The following is a 14,250-nucleotide window of genomic DNA, read 5'->3' as shown; positions in this document are numbered from 1 at the left end:
TTATTTCTGTTTACCACAGCGACTAATGTACCTAAAGTAGGCTAAACCAGTTGCCAGAAATGCCAGGCTGATGGGTGCCATCTTTATCCAAGAGAGCTGTAAGGGGGACCACCTGTCCTCACTAGTAATTGCAGTCCTCAGGGGCTTGATGATCGGCTGTCTCTGGGCCAGGATGGCTCTCTGGATTCCTGCCCACTTCCCCGGCCCCTGCAGCCAGTACTAATAAAGGGTACATGGGCCAAAGAGCACCTCCACAGCCAGCTTTGGATCTGATAGAAAGTGGACCAGCAGGTAAGGTAGGGCTTCACCCCCACCAGGGTGGTGATCTCATCCATGTACCCAACATGATCCACTTGGATTGTGTGGTGGGGTGTCTTCATGTACTGATTTTCCATAGCCCTTTTCCTCTGGGCAATATCTGCCATCATGTTCTTCACTGAGGGTAACTGGCTCAGCCCTTTGAACACTTGTGTAGCCCAGTGAGACTGGAGTTTGGCAATAGGCAGTACAATACCCAGAGGCTGGACAAGACCAATGACAGCCAGTGTCGGCTTCTGCGGGTCGGGGGGAACATGAACTTGAACAGGGTCATTTCATTGTTAGTAACTTTGATCAGACCATCAAGGAAAGGAAAAGAGAAGCTGTATCTGTAGCAAAGATGACAACATCTATATTCTTCTCAATGCTGCTGTCCTCAAAAATAGCATCTGTTTCCATGAACTCCTTAACATTGGGCTTCACTTGGACTCTTCCAGAAATTATGTGATTTGACAGGTCATCACTAACAGTTGGATGCTGACTTAATGGTCTGTGCTGAGGCTGCAGGCCATAGTGTGCATGATTGAATCTTGAGGTCAGTATCTTCTCTAGGTGGTTATTTACCAGTGCTATTATTGCTCTTTTCTAGAGAAAACTATTAAACTGAGTGAAGAATGAACTGTCCATGGGATACCCATTATCCCAAACAGTGTAAAATACATGCTCCTAATTTAGTACTAAGGAATACATTTCATTTAGCTCTTCTTCTGGAGAATTCTCTTGTTCTTCCATTTGGGGCCTATTTCTTTGTCTCCCCATTTTGGCTACCTCGTTGTGTTTGTTTCTATGTGTTAGGTATATCTGCTATGACTCTCACTCTTGGTAGGGTGGCCTTATGTAGTAGATGACCTGTGGGACCCAGTGGCATACTCTCTCTGATCACCTGGGCTGGGTGCTCCAACAATGTCCCTTGTGCGCATTATGTGGGTCCTCCTGTTGTAATTGAGTCTTGATTGCTATTGGCCCATTCATGGGTGGGATCGACCCTCAGGCTGGCTGATAGTGAGACTCAACCCCCAACACAGCATGCAAGCTGCTGTGCAAGTGCTGATCACAAGAAACAGAATTCACCTCAGCAGAGTTTGGTGCCTGCCAAGATCTCCCTGTGGATATGCTATTTGTGAAGCTTATTAGATCCTGCTCTGTTGTTGTCTGAAGCTGGCCACTGGATGTATTGGTTCTGGGCCTCCTCAGAGAGACTTTGGTATAGGCCAGTGTCAGATGCTGACTGTGACTGGCCCTGGGCAACCTGTTTGGAGCTATCAGTGATCCGCAGCTTGTGGCTCCCTCTGCTGCACCTGGGTACATGGGGAAAGGACCAAGCTGTGTGCCAAGGCCAACTTTTACCAGCACTGGCAGGTCAGCAAAATCTCAAAGCACCTAGAGATCCACCTCTGCCTGCAGGCTGTCTATTAGGTTCAGTCACTTAAAGAGCCTCAGGCTGTATTCCTCAGCAGGGCATAAACTCCAAAGGGTGGGGTGAGAGGGATTCCAACAGTGGGGCTATTGCTGCATGGAGGGGAATGCTTTGCCTGAGAAAGATGAAAGCTTCTGCAGTATGGGGGAATGACTCAGCACAGGAATCCTGGCAGCTAATCCTTCAGCTCTCTCCCCAGAGCACCAACCCCAGACTCTCTTTATGCAGCTCTAGTCTGCTCTGCCCTCTCTCCATCCTGGAGCCCAGGGTGAGTGGCTGTAAATAAAATTTTGTGTTAACCCTTTAAGAGGGTGCCTGCATTTCTAGCCATCTCTTGCTGGTGGACAGAAACCCTGCTATTTTTCACAGCCAAATGTTATGTGGGCACCTTTTTCAGTTCTGGTGCTCTGGGTTGTGGAGCACAGCTTGGAATTTAAACCTCACACTTCTCAGGGGAAACCCCCTACAGCTGATATATCCTTCCAGAACTTCAGCTGCTGCCCGTGAATGCCTGGCTATCACTCTTCCACCTCTGCCCCTCCTACCAGTCTTGACGTGGCCTCCTCTGTAAGTCCTTGGTTATAAGGCTTCTCTCCAGGTAGTCTTCAGTTGGTTATTCAGGATGATTTTTCTATACTTTAGTTGTAATTACAGTTTGGTCCTGGGAGGAGGTGAGTGTAGCTTCTACCTAACCCACTGCCATCTCAGATCTCCTGACCTTTATACCTTTCTTGACTACATCGCTGGGGGACTGGTGAAGGGGTGATAGAAAAAGAAAAAGGTTGGATCTTACTTTTTTTGATGCTACATTTTTACTAATAAGAGACTTAAATAATGCACAGGGTAGAAGATTAATTCATCATTCTTTAGTCCTCACATAACAAGTAGGTTTGATCAACTGATTAGAATTACCTATTCAGTGAGGTCTAAATTTCAAATGTAGTCAACATGCTGTCTGCCTAAGTGTCACAGAAGAGGGGAAAAAACCTCTCTTTCACCACTACTGCTTACACAAGCTTCACCCTAACCACCAGTTATAGAGTTGAACCATAGCCTGAGGAATCAGGCTAGAAACATGGGTATTTCAGCATAAACCATAAGCACTGCTGCCCAAATAACTCTTAAGAGTGTGACCTGGTGAGGGAAGATCAGTAGCAACAAATCAAACCAAGTCAGCAATATTTGCAACATGCGTATCATCATGCTAGATGTCCGAACATAAAGCGTCCATTTAAAATTGTCTGTCCTCCAGAATGCTGCTCACTTTTTAAACCACATTTCTATAAGTTTTAGATCCTAGCCAGTCCTTGCCCTGTGTTTTTCCTCCCCATAATAGACAATCCTGTAATTAACTTTTCCCAGGCTTTGTTCCATTTATTTGTGACCATGTTTCCAATTTACCAATTTTCTTTGATCTGGGTCAACAATTTTTAAAAGTCAGCTCTTGGTATTTCCATATATTGTTTGGAAATTTACTACTTATTAGAAAAGGTAAATCGTTTGCAAGCCCCATTACCAATCATTATTCTGTGAAGAATGATTCCTCTGTATGCTGGCTCTTGTGACACAGAGCTCTAGATGTCAGCCCTCTCCGCCTCCTCAGGGACCTCACTCCATCAGCACTGCCCTTTCTGTCTCCATTTTCAACCTTTCTTCTCTATCAGCCATCAGTGCATGTAGGGCTCTCTCCATTTAAAAGAGAGGGAAAAATGTTCCTTCAAACTCCAGACCACCCCATCTACCCCACCCCCTACCAAGCCAGGTTTTCGGTTGGTTGGTTGACTCATTAGGTAGGAGGCACTCACTTGACTGCTTAGTCACACTACCCACTCACTCACTCCTCACACTGCTGGAACCTGCTTCTGTACCCACAACTCAATTCTCAAACACTTCTCATGGAAGTCACAATGATCTCCCTGCTGCTAACTTCAGTGGGGTTGCTCAGCTTCTGTCTGGCAGAACCTCTCCGTCATATGACACTACTAATTACTTCTTGAAATGCTTCCCTTTCCTTGATGTCAGTGATCACACCCACAGGGCGCTTTTTGCCCACTCTAGTCTTTCCCTTCTTTAGCCTAAAGCTCCTACTCAGTCTCTTTGTGAGTTTATTTTCTCTTTCTATTGCTTTTTGGAGGATGTTCCTCAGGGTACCAGCCTTGTGCCTTTTATTTGCTCAGTTTGCAGCCCCTCTCTGGTCTTATATTATAATGTGTATCACTAGTGAAGGCCCAGTTACTGCATTTTGCAACCCTTACCACTAAGAAAAAGGCATTTTCTTTCCCATGTGAATGCTCATCTAAGGCATAAGATTGCAATTCTCTATAATCGGGTGGGCAAGATGAGCAACTGTAGGTATACCAACCTCTTCCCTTGGCCAACCTGCAATTTGTTCAATGAGCTCATGAACAAAGTGCCCATAGTAGCAGATATGGAGGGTAGGCAGGAATTCACGTACATGGACTCTTCTTACTAGGACTAGTCTGGCTACTACCACTGCTAAGTGCCCAGCCTGCCAGCAGGGGAAACCTACACTGAACGCTGGTACACACTATTTCCTAGGGGAACAGCAGCTGTAAGATGGCAGTTTGATTTTATTAAACAACTTCAGTCATGGAGGTAGCAGTGATTGGTCTTTACTAGAAGAGACACTCATTCTAGATATAGATTAGCCTTCCTGGCATGCAAAGCTTCTGCCATCACTGCCATCTTTGAACTTATTGAATACCTATTCACTGTCACAGAATCCCAGACAACACTGTTCTAGTAAAGAAGCTCATTTCACAGCAAAAAAGTGAGGCAATGGGCTAAGGCCCAAATGATTCAGAAGTAGCTGACATTATAGAATGGTTGGAATGGCTATCAAAGACCCAGTTTGGGTGACAAATGAGAGACAGACAATGCCTTGCAACATTAGGATGCTCTTCTATGAGATGTAGTATAGACTCTGAATCAGCTACCAAATTTTTTTTTTTGGACCCCACAGAGTTTATAGTTGCAGAAACTAAAGGGAAGAAGTGAGAGTGGCTCTTCTCATTATTATATCTAATCACCCGCTGACAAAAACTTTGGTTCTGATCGCTGCAGGTTTAGAATGTCTTAGTTCCCAAAGGAGGATGGCTTCTGCTAGGAGACACAACATAGTTCTACTTGAACTGAAAGGTGAGGCTTCCATCTGGCCATTGTGTGTTTTCTCAAGGCACTGAATGAGAGGAGAGATATACTCTACTGATTGGGGTGATGATCTGTACTACCAAGGCGATCTCACCTCTGCTTGGTTCTCTCATAACTCGGATCATCAACTTGTACCAATTTGCCTGAGATTTTTCCAGTTTTATCATTCAAAGTCTCACGTCCCAGGAAACCCTTCAGTCTCAGGCAAACTGGGTCAATTGGTTACCTAACTAACTTCCATGAGACACTGAAGGCATTCAGTAAATTTGCTGAAGACTGGATATTGTTTATATCAGACTAAATCCATCCCCCACCTCCCAAAATACATCCTTGATGACATCCAAACTTATCTTGCATCCCAGGAAGAAATGTGTGACAATAACATTTGCTTACTCATTCATTCATTCACTTATCCTTGCAAGCGTCACCTTCAGTAGTTTATATGCCTTTGAGGACAGTTATGCTTCCTTGGAAAGTAGAAGGGAAAGCCCTGGACACCACATGTTGTAGTTCACTTATACTCTTTGCTCAGATTTTTCCATATTTTCCAGGACATGGATGTTTTGTGTGTGTGTGAATTCTCTCATTAATCTAATTTTTCCAGTGCTATGGAAAATTTATGTTAGATTTGGAAGAGATTATAAAAATCACCTAATCCAAATCCAAGTATTTCAAGTTTATTCGCAATGCTCCGTTGTTTAAATTTCATTGTTTTTGTTTTAGTTCATGATTTGTTGTGTTCACCAAGCAGTCATCTCCTTAACCATCCAAAAATTACACTTGCACATTTGATCTATTTTTTGCTAGCACAATGATTGTGAGCTCTCACTTTCAAAACCTAGAAAAAGCTCAGTGTTCTTTAGCATCTCATAAAAAATCACTACTCAATGAGGGCTTGTTGGTGAGGGACCCTGGTCTTCTAAGTGTTAAACGTCAGTCTCATTTTCTATTGTGCCTGGGAAATGACATCAGCGATTGTCAAAAGATCTGTTTGCAGATGGATTTGTCCTACATCACCAATCACAGAGTAGAACTCAAGATTAAGATTTATTTCATTTCAAGTCAGAAACAACTGAGGTAAAACAATACCCTCCCACAAAACCTTCATTGGTACTGCTCTCAACCAAATAAGCGATAAGAAGATCACTAGTCTTATGGTATATTCTTATGAATCAGTTCTTCTAATTTCTTGAGGAAAATAAAGAAGAGCAGAATTTGCACAAACAATGAACTGTTTTAAGTACTAACCAAGAATTATTCATCATGCTTAGAAGCTCTGCCAGGTTTTGTCAGAGTTCACCTCCTGTGAAATTGCCAGGAAAGAAAGATTTCTACTGTCAGCTAAAGGCCAAAGAAAGAGATTTGATTTTTTAAGCTACTTTTTTCCTCCTTTGACTTTAAAATTTACTCTTTCATAACTTCATTTTCTTCTACTGAGCACCTCAGGACTGTTCTGGGAGATCTGAAATCGCACTGGTCCAGGAAATTGAAAAGCAACCAAAATTACAGGAGCGTGGAGGTCAACAGCGACAAACGCCTTTCAGCTTCTAGCCTGACGATAGAGGGTATAATGTCAAGATCAGTAAAAAGCTCAGACCCAAGCGTTCATGCTCCGCTGAGACATCCTATAAAGACTTTTGTCAAAAGTAATTTAGTATTGAGAAAAGCGGAATAACAGATATCTCTGAAAGAGAATAAAAAATGTTTTGATTAAAGGGAATTCAAATCAATAGCTGAAGCCTCAGGTTTGAATGACCCCTAAACACTTTTTTAGTTTCTTTTCATAAATCTTGTGGTTCATCTTGTCCCGTCAGTTGTAGGAGTCTACTGTAGGTGGCAGACAATTTTCAAATGGCTTCGGAGCAGAGATAAAATTTAGGATAGAGCTATAAGATCCTTTATTAAGAAGTAAAGGAGGCTTAAGGTGGTGTCTTACAGATCCTCGAAGAGAGAAGCCCTGCTAAGGATTTTAAGAGCCTATCTTGCAGGTTTTTGCTGTTTAAACAGCAGGGCTCCTAAGAATCTAAGGCCATCGTCCCACAGCAGCTTCACAGGGAATGCAAGGTAGATAAAAGCTTATTTCAAAGAGATTTGGGGGCCTGGCTTTTATATAATTGAATGGATTATAATTGACACTCAGAAAGTCCACAAAGTTTTTAAAGCAATTATATTAGCATGATATGAAAGAGACAAAGATGTACAGCACCTGCCATGTTTTTACCAGCATTTCTCAAAGTGTGGTTCACAAATTACTTGTGACCCACGTCAAACCTCCTGTGCTGAAGAGGGTGGGAGGGGCTATATCTAGGAATCACCATTTTTTATGAGGTAATACTTATGAATGTTAAAGTTTGATATCTACCGCAAACAGTCCTAGCTACTCATCCCTAAATATGTATATTATTACCTGTGGCACTGCCCGCCATTTCCTCATGTTGGAATACCATCACCTTCCTTTCCTTATATGATGTCCGTAGTTTAAACGTCATGCATTCTGTCCAAAAACAAACCCAAGCATACACGGTCAATTGATCTTTGACCAGAGTGCCAAGAACACACAGTGGGGAAAAGATAATCTCTTCAATCATTGATGTCAGAAAAACTGAGTATCCACGTGCAAAAAAAATGAAATTGGGCCCCTACTTTACACAAAAAATCAACTCAAAGTGGATTAAAGACTTCAGTGTAAGACCTGAAACTGTAAAACTCCTAGAAAAAAAAACATAGGAGGAAAGCTCCTAGACATTGATCTTGGTGATAATTTCTTGAATATGATACCCAAAACACAGGCAATAAGAGCAAGGATGACATCAAACTTATAAGCTTCTGCACAGCAAAAGAAACAACTGACAGGCTGAAGAGGCAGCCTTCGGAATAGGAGAAAATATTTGCAAACCATATATCTGATAAGAGATTAATCTTTAAACATCCATTTTAAGTCTCATTTGAGGCCTGCAATGAAGAGTCACAGCCATAAAGTGCCTTCCCCTTGCAAGTTGTGCAAGAGCATCTGGGACAACATGGAGCCCACAGCGCACGGGCCCAACATCACACTGCCCAGGATCCTGTTCCTGCCAGGGTCAAGTCTCCTGGCACCCAGGGTCCCAGAACTCTGACCTGGGCTGAGATACAAGACATATTAGCCCAATGGGAAAGGAGAAAAATAACAGAGGGACCCCTTAACATTGAAGTGTGAAATAAATGGGGAACCAACAATACTCTGCTCTCACACAACACCTCAGTGCATTCCAGAGCTGCCATTCCAGAAATTAAACAGCTACCTTTGTTTGGAGATTGGCTCAGATGTGCCCATTGGATCTCAGCTTGAAGCCTTTTCTGCTCTTTCCTTCCTCAGAAGTCTCGTAATGCATGGCCCTGGACCCACAACCCTGCATCATGGTCCTTCATCACATTGAAGAATGATGCTGAACAACAAGGATACTACCCAAAAGTGTGAGTGTGGTTGGAAAGATTGATGAAAGGTTTGTGTTTGGTTTGTGGCTTTGCTCACTGCTTGTCTCTGCCTCTCAAGCTGCCCACTTCCATTTCGATTAAGCAGCGCTTTCCCGGCCGGTGTGCCAGCGTGCTGTGTGTGCAGCTGCTGCCTTCCATCCATCACGGCCCAGCTTGCCCACTCCAAGTTCCAGGTCAGCATTTCCTGATTGCATTCCTTGTCCCGGTCGTCATGCTTCAAGCTGCCCTACTTTTAGGCATTCGTCACCAAGCAATTGTTGCTGTTCGCTATCTTTCTCACATGACCAGTCCTGCAAAGTGTACCAAACCGGAATGCCACTGGGCTACAAGCCAGGATGTTGCCCAGAATTTGATAGTGATCTCAAGTAGCATAGATAAATGCCACTAGTGAAATCTGTGCTGAAGCTAAATGCAATACCCAGGGACATCAAAGGCTTGCTTTTTCTCTTCAAAGTTAGGAAGAATCTTAGGCGCTGGCTGGGTAGCTCAGTTGGTTAGTGTCGTCCCAATACAGCAAGGTTGTGGGTTCAATTCCTGGTCAGGGCACATACAAGAAGCAACCAATGAATACACAACAAATTGATTTCTCTTTCTCACTCTCTCCCCTCCCTTCTCCTCCTTCTCTCTCTCCCCCTTTCTTTCTCCCCTCCCTCACTGTCTCTAAAATCAATAAATAAATTTAAAAAAATTTTTTTTTAAGTTAGGAAGCATCCTTGGGCTGCAGTATGGACTAGTGGTTAAGCATACAGACATTTCAGTCAGACTACAGGGGTCTGCCACAAACTTGAGAATTTATTCTAGCTCTGCTCAGTTACACACCTCCTAGGGTCGTTGAGAGAACTGAATGAGTTAATTTATATAAAGCATTTTGAACAATGCCTGCCACATGAATTGCTCTGTGTTTGCTATTGCCATTTTCTATACACTCTGCTTAATATGCTTGGGTTGAGCACTTCAGATAATTTATTTATTCCTTCAATCAATATTTACTGAGTGGCCTATGATGTGCCAGGCACTATGGGACAGTGATCCATTTCCTTTATGGTAAGCCTTGGCATGGTCGTCTGGAACCTCTTTACACTCACAGCTGTAGTACAAAGGAAGCAATAAGACTCCAGAAAAGAAAGCGTTGACCAGTGCGCTTAGGGAGGCAGATCCCTAGGCAGCCTCTCTTGATTCCTGTGCTCTGAGAACAGCCTAGGAAGGTCAGAGGCAGACAGAGGACACAAGACACAGCATCAACTTAGCCAGTTGCTTCCCTCTGTCCCCTAACTCCCCATTTGCCCTGGCAGGGGTGAAGGTTGGTAGGAGGAGAGGGGTACATGAAGTAGAAGGTGTAATGCTACAAGGTCTGTGTCTAAATTCATGTTTTTGTGTGTAGATGTCTAGTTGTTTCAACACCATTTGTTGAAAAAACTGCCTTTGCTCCATTGTATTGCCTTTGCTCATTTGTTAAAGATCAGTTGATTATATTTATGTGGGCCTATTCCTGGGCTCTCTATTCTGTTCCACTGATTAATTTAGCTATTCTTTTACTGGCATATACTACCTTGATTACTATAGCTTTATCATAAGTCTTGAAGTTGAATATTATCAATCCTCCAACTTTGTTCTTCCCTTTCAATATTGTGATAACTATTCTGAGTCTTTTGCCTCTCCATATAAACTTTAGAATCAGCTTGTCTATATCCACAAATAACTTGCTTGGATTCTTACTGGAATTGCATTGGATCTATAGATCAATTTGTGAAGAACTGACCTCTTAACAATATTGAGTCTTCCTATCCATGAACATGAAATGCCTCCTATTATTTAGTTCTTTGACATTTTTCATCAGTTTCATAGTTTTGCTCATAAAGATCTTATATATATTTTCTTAAATTTATATCTAAGTGTTTCATTTGGGGGATGCTTATGTAAATGATGTGTTTTAAATTTCAAATCACACATCGTCTTTGCTTATATATAGGAAATTGATTAACTTTTCTATATTAATCTTGTATTCTACCACTTTGCTGTAATTGGTTATTAGTTCCAGGAGTATTTTGTTGATTAAAATTTCCAGCAGAATTAAGCAGGGTTGTTTTACTCCAATCCTCCAGGAAACACCCTTCTCAACCTTATTAACTATAATTTTGGATCATCTTCAAGTCTCATTAAATATCTCCTTTATATAGAATCCTTCTCTAGCCTCTACATCAGTTTAAGAACCCCTTGCTTCTGCCCTAGACAGTTTTTCTCAGTGGTTAGAGCATCGGCCCTCAGACTGAAGGGTCTTGGGTTTGATTTCGGTCAAGGCCACTACCTCAGTTGCAGGCTCGATCCCTGCCCTGGTCAGGGCATGTGTGGGAACCAACTAATCAATGTGTCTCTCTCACATTGATGTTTCTCTCTCTCCCCCTTCCACTCTGAGGATTAAAAAAAAAGAAAAAGAAAAGGAACCCCATGCTTTATATTCTCATAGATTCATGTTCTTAGCATAATACTAATGCTTTACTTTGATTACTAATTAAAATTCTGTCTACCTGGTTGCAATATAAAGTCCATTGAGGTCAAGAACTTTGTCTGCCCTGTTCATCACTGATACATATTACAGATGCTCAAAGAACATTTGTTGAATGAATGAATAACTGGAACCCCCTTTCAATTACCACCAAAAAACTGAATTATCCCATATTTATCACACAGATTCAAATCAGGAAACTGAAACCACTCAAAGTATTTAAAGCAGAAGGAATTTACTACAGTGACTTGGTAACACAGGAGATGAAAGAGGCTGGGAAGACTACCAGGGAATGGAAAGTACCCCAGATATTAGCAACAGCAGAAAGCTCTTAGGACCCTCAAGTTGGAGAGACAATAGGAAGAACTGATATCACAGAACCCAGGGGCCTCCGTTCTGTAAGTCAGAAGCCCAAGTACAGTTGGCTCAGCTGGGTCCTCTGTTTAGAGTCTCTCAAGGCAGAAATCAAGGAGTTGGCAGGCCTGTGTTCCCTTGTAGAGGTTCTAGAGACAAATCTGCTTCCATGCTCATTCAGGTTGTTGGCAGGTTTCAGCTGCAGGCAGGTGTAGAACTGAGACTTCTATTTCCTCACAGAGTGTCAAACGGGTAATTCTTAACCTCTGTAGGTTGCCCACATTTCTTGTCTCGGTGGCCCCCCCTGTTCCCCCACCTTCAAAGCCAGCAATGGCTAATCAAGTCTTTCCCGTGCTGCTTCACATCTCTCAGACCTCCCCTTCTGACTTATCTCTCCTGTTCCAGTAAGAGAAGCTTCTCTGTTTTTAAGGGCTCATGTGAATAGAGTGAGTCTACTCTGATAATCTAGGATAATCTCCCCATCTTAGGTCCATAACCTTAATCACATTTACAAATTCCCTTTTGACATGAAACATTTAACATTTTCACGGGTTCTGGGGATTAAGGCATGGCCATCTTTGGGGGACTGTTATTCTGCCTCTCATGGGCCAAACTCGGCTAGACTGTAATTGCTACAAGGGCCTTGGAAGCAGGCCTGCAGCTCAGATGAATGAGGAATAGATCTGAGAGTAAGCAGGCCTAGTTAGGATCACCACATTTTAAGGTAACAATATTTTTTCTTCTTAAACTAGGACTGGCTAAATAGATAATTGGCCAGTTTCTAATTGCTGTCAAAACTAACAGTGATAGCACACCCAGCAATGAGATGAATTCAAATATAATGCAGCCTGGCCGGGCGTGGCTCAGCTGTTGAGCGTCAACCTGGGATCCAGGCGATCAGGGTTCGATTCCTAGTCAGGGCACATGCCTGGGTTGCGGGCTCGATCAATGACTCTCTCATCATTGATGTTTCTGTCTCTCTCTCTCCCTCTCCTTTCCTCTCTCTGAAATCAATAAAGATATATTTTTTAAAAAAAATATATATATATATGTATATATATATAAAATGCTATTGCCAATTGGCTTTCATTATCCTTCCAGTCCTGTTTCTCAAATGGGGACCAGTTAAAATTCTTATCTTCTGCACAGAAATATGGAGGTGAGGGCTAGGTCAGGCAGGGAAATAGCAGATGATTGCAGTCTTAAGAAGTGCAGAGGTTGAAAGTGAGTTCCTCAGTGTAAAGTATGTTCTTGGTCCACACTCTCTGGATTAGGCCATCAAAATAAGTGCCAACTAACCCAGAAGTTCCTGAAATCTTTGCTGCTTGCTGTTCCAGAAGACTCAGCCAGTCACAGGGCCCAGAATTGTCTTCAGCAATGTCAGTAAATGTCACCAGGTCCTATCAAACTTCAGCAGGGACCAGGATAGATTGAAATGGCACAGTTGTATTGCTGGAACCCTCAGCCAATTTGTTCTGCATTGCTTGCCCTCAATAATTTCATTAATCACATACTAACAAGACTGCATTTTACACAGCTTAAGTTTTTGGGCGCCACAAATCAGAGAGGGGGTATTTACAGTGTTTCAAAACACAAATTGTCATTTTTGGTAAACATCTTCCAACATTTTCTTGCTTCTAATTAACAACCCTGTATGGCAATGGTATCTGAAAGGGAATTTCAACTTTGAACTTTGTGAAAGAAACAAAAGAACTGTGGACAGTGATGGGACTGGCACATGGGATGAGAACACTATCCTCAAGCAAAACTGCACACTACACGTTATCAATGTGGCAAGGAAGAGTTCTATAAACACACAATTCCCTTCCCAGTGAAAACCCTGAGCAGGGTTGATACAACTGAAAGTAGTCTGCTCTGGTCCACCTTTTCATTTTGTGCTGTCCAAATTCTACGGTACCCTTCTCTCTTGTCTCACTAGGTCCACAACAGGATATCACTTTCTCATATCCTTGGTCTTTTGCAGAAAGTCTCAGGCTTTGTTTTCTAAGGTTGTTTAAAATTCACCTTGCCCGGCCGGGCGTGGCTCAGCGGTTGAGCGTTGACCTAGGATCCAGGCGATCAGGGTTCAATTCTCGGTCAGGGCACATGCCCGGGTTGCGGGCTCCATCAATGACTCTCTCATCATTGATGTTTCTATCTCTCTCCCTCCCTCTCCTTTCTTCTCTCTGAAATCAATAAAGATATATTTAAAATAAATAAATTAATTAAATAAATAAAAGGTTTACAGCTATATTTAAAAATAAATAAATAAAATTTAAAATAAAATAAAATAATAAAATAAAATAAAATAAAATAATTCACCTTAAGGACAGTTCTTGAAGAAGTTTGTTCCCTCCAGTACATCCTACAAATGCAGCCCTCTAGGAATGATGCAGGTGCCCTAGGAACGATGCTTCTCTCTATTCTTCTGGTCTAGGAGCTTTCTTTTCCCTCTAGTAGGAGCTCTTTATGTTCTCTCTCCAGTCACCTGAAGAATATGCTCTCAGTTCTGGTCTTTGGTGTTCTTATATTGCTAGCCACAGAAGAGTTCACTTCTCCTTCTATGGAAAGAGAAGTTTTCTGATTGAGGTCTATCTGAAAACCAGTGCCTCTTAGGTCAGGGATTTGTGTTATGTGATCTTTAAAATTTCACACTTCGATATTTTTCCTGGCCACTAAAGTTTAAGTTCCTTTTTAAATTTTATTTTAAAATTTATACACAGTAAATTTTACCCTCTTCGGTATACAGCTCTATGAGTTTTGACAAATAAGTAGAGTGTAACCACCACCACCATCAAGATTCAGAAGTTTCATCACCCCAGAAAACTCCTTTAGGCTCCCCTTTGTAATCAACCCTTCCCCAACCCTTGGCAGCCGCTGATAATCTGTTCCTATAATTTTGCCTTTTTAACAATGTTATATAAATGAAATAATACAGCGCATAGCATTTTGAGTCTGATTTCTTTCACTAAGCATAATACATTTGAGATTTATTCATGTTGTTGTGATTTTA

At 42.1% G+C, this 14,250-nt stretch overlaps 1 pseudogene across 1 annotated transcript; it reads right to left on the bottom strand.

Annotated features, from left to right (window-relative positions):
- Window positions 1-8,522, bottom strand: LOC308552142 (flavin-containing monooxygenase 5 pseudogene; annotated as a pseudogene). Its single transcript has 2 exons — window positions 8,418-8,522; window positions 1-819 (listed from the first exon to the last, which is right to left on the bottom strand). The product of its transcript is annotated as a flavin-containing monooxygenase 5 pseudogene (transcript).
- Window positions 8,523-14,250: the final 5,728 nt, after the last annotated feature.

Source organism: Miniopterus schreibersii (genome assembly GCF_964146895.1).
Source record: "Miniopterus schreibersii genome assembly, chromosome: 1".
NCBI lineage: Eukaryota > Metazoa > Chordata > Mammalia > Chiroptera > Miniopteridae > Miniopterus > Miniopterus schreibersii.
Note: the sequence above shows the minus strand (reverse complement) of the source record. Positions and strands in the feature narration are given on the sequence as shown.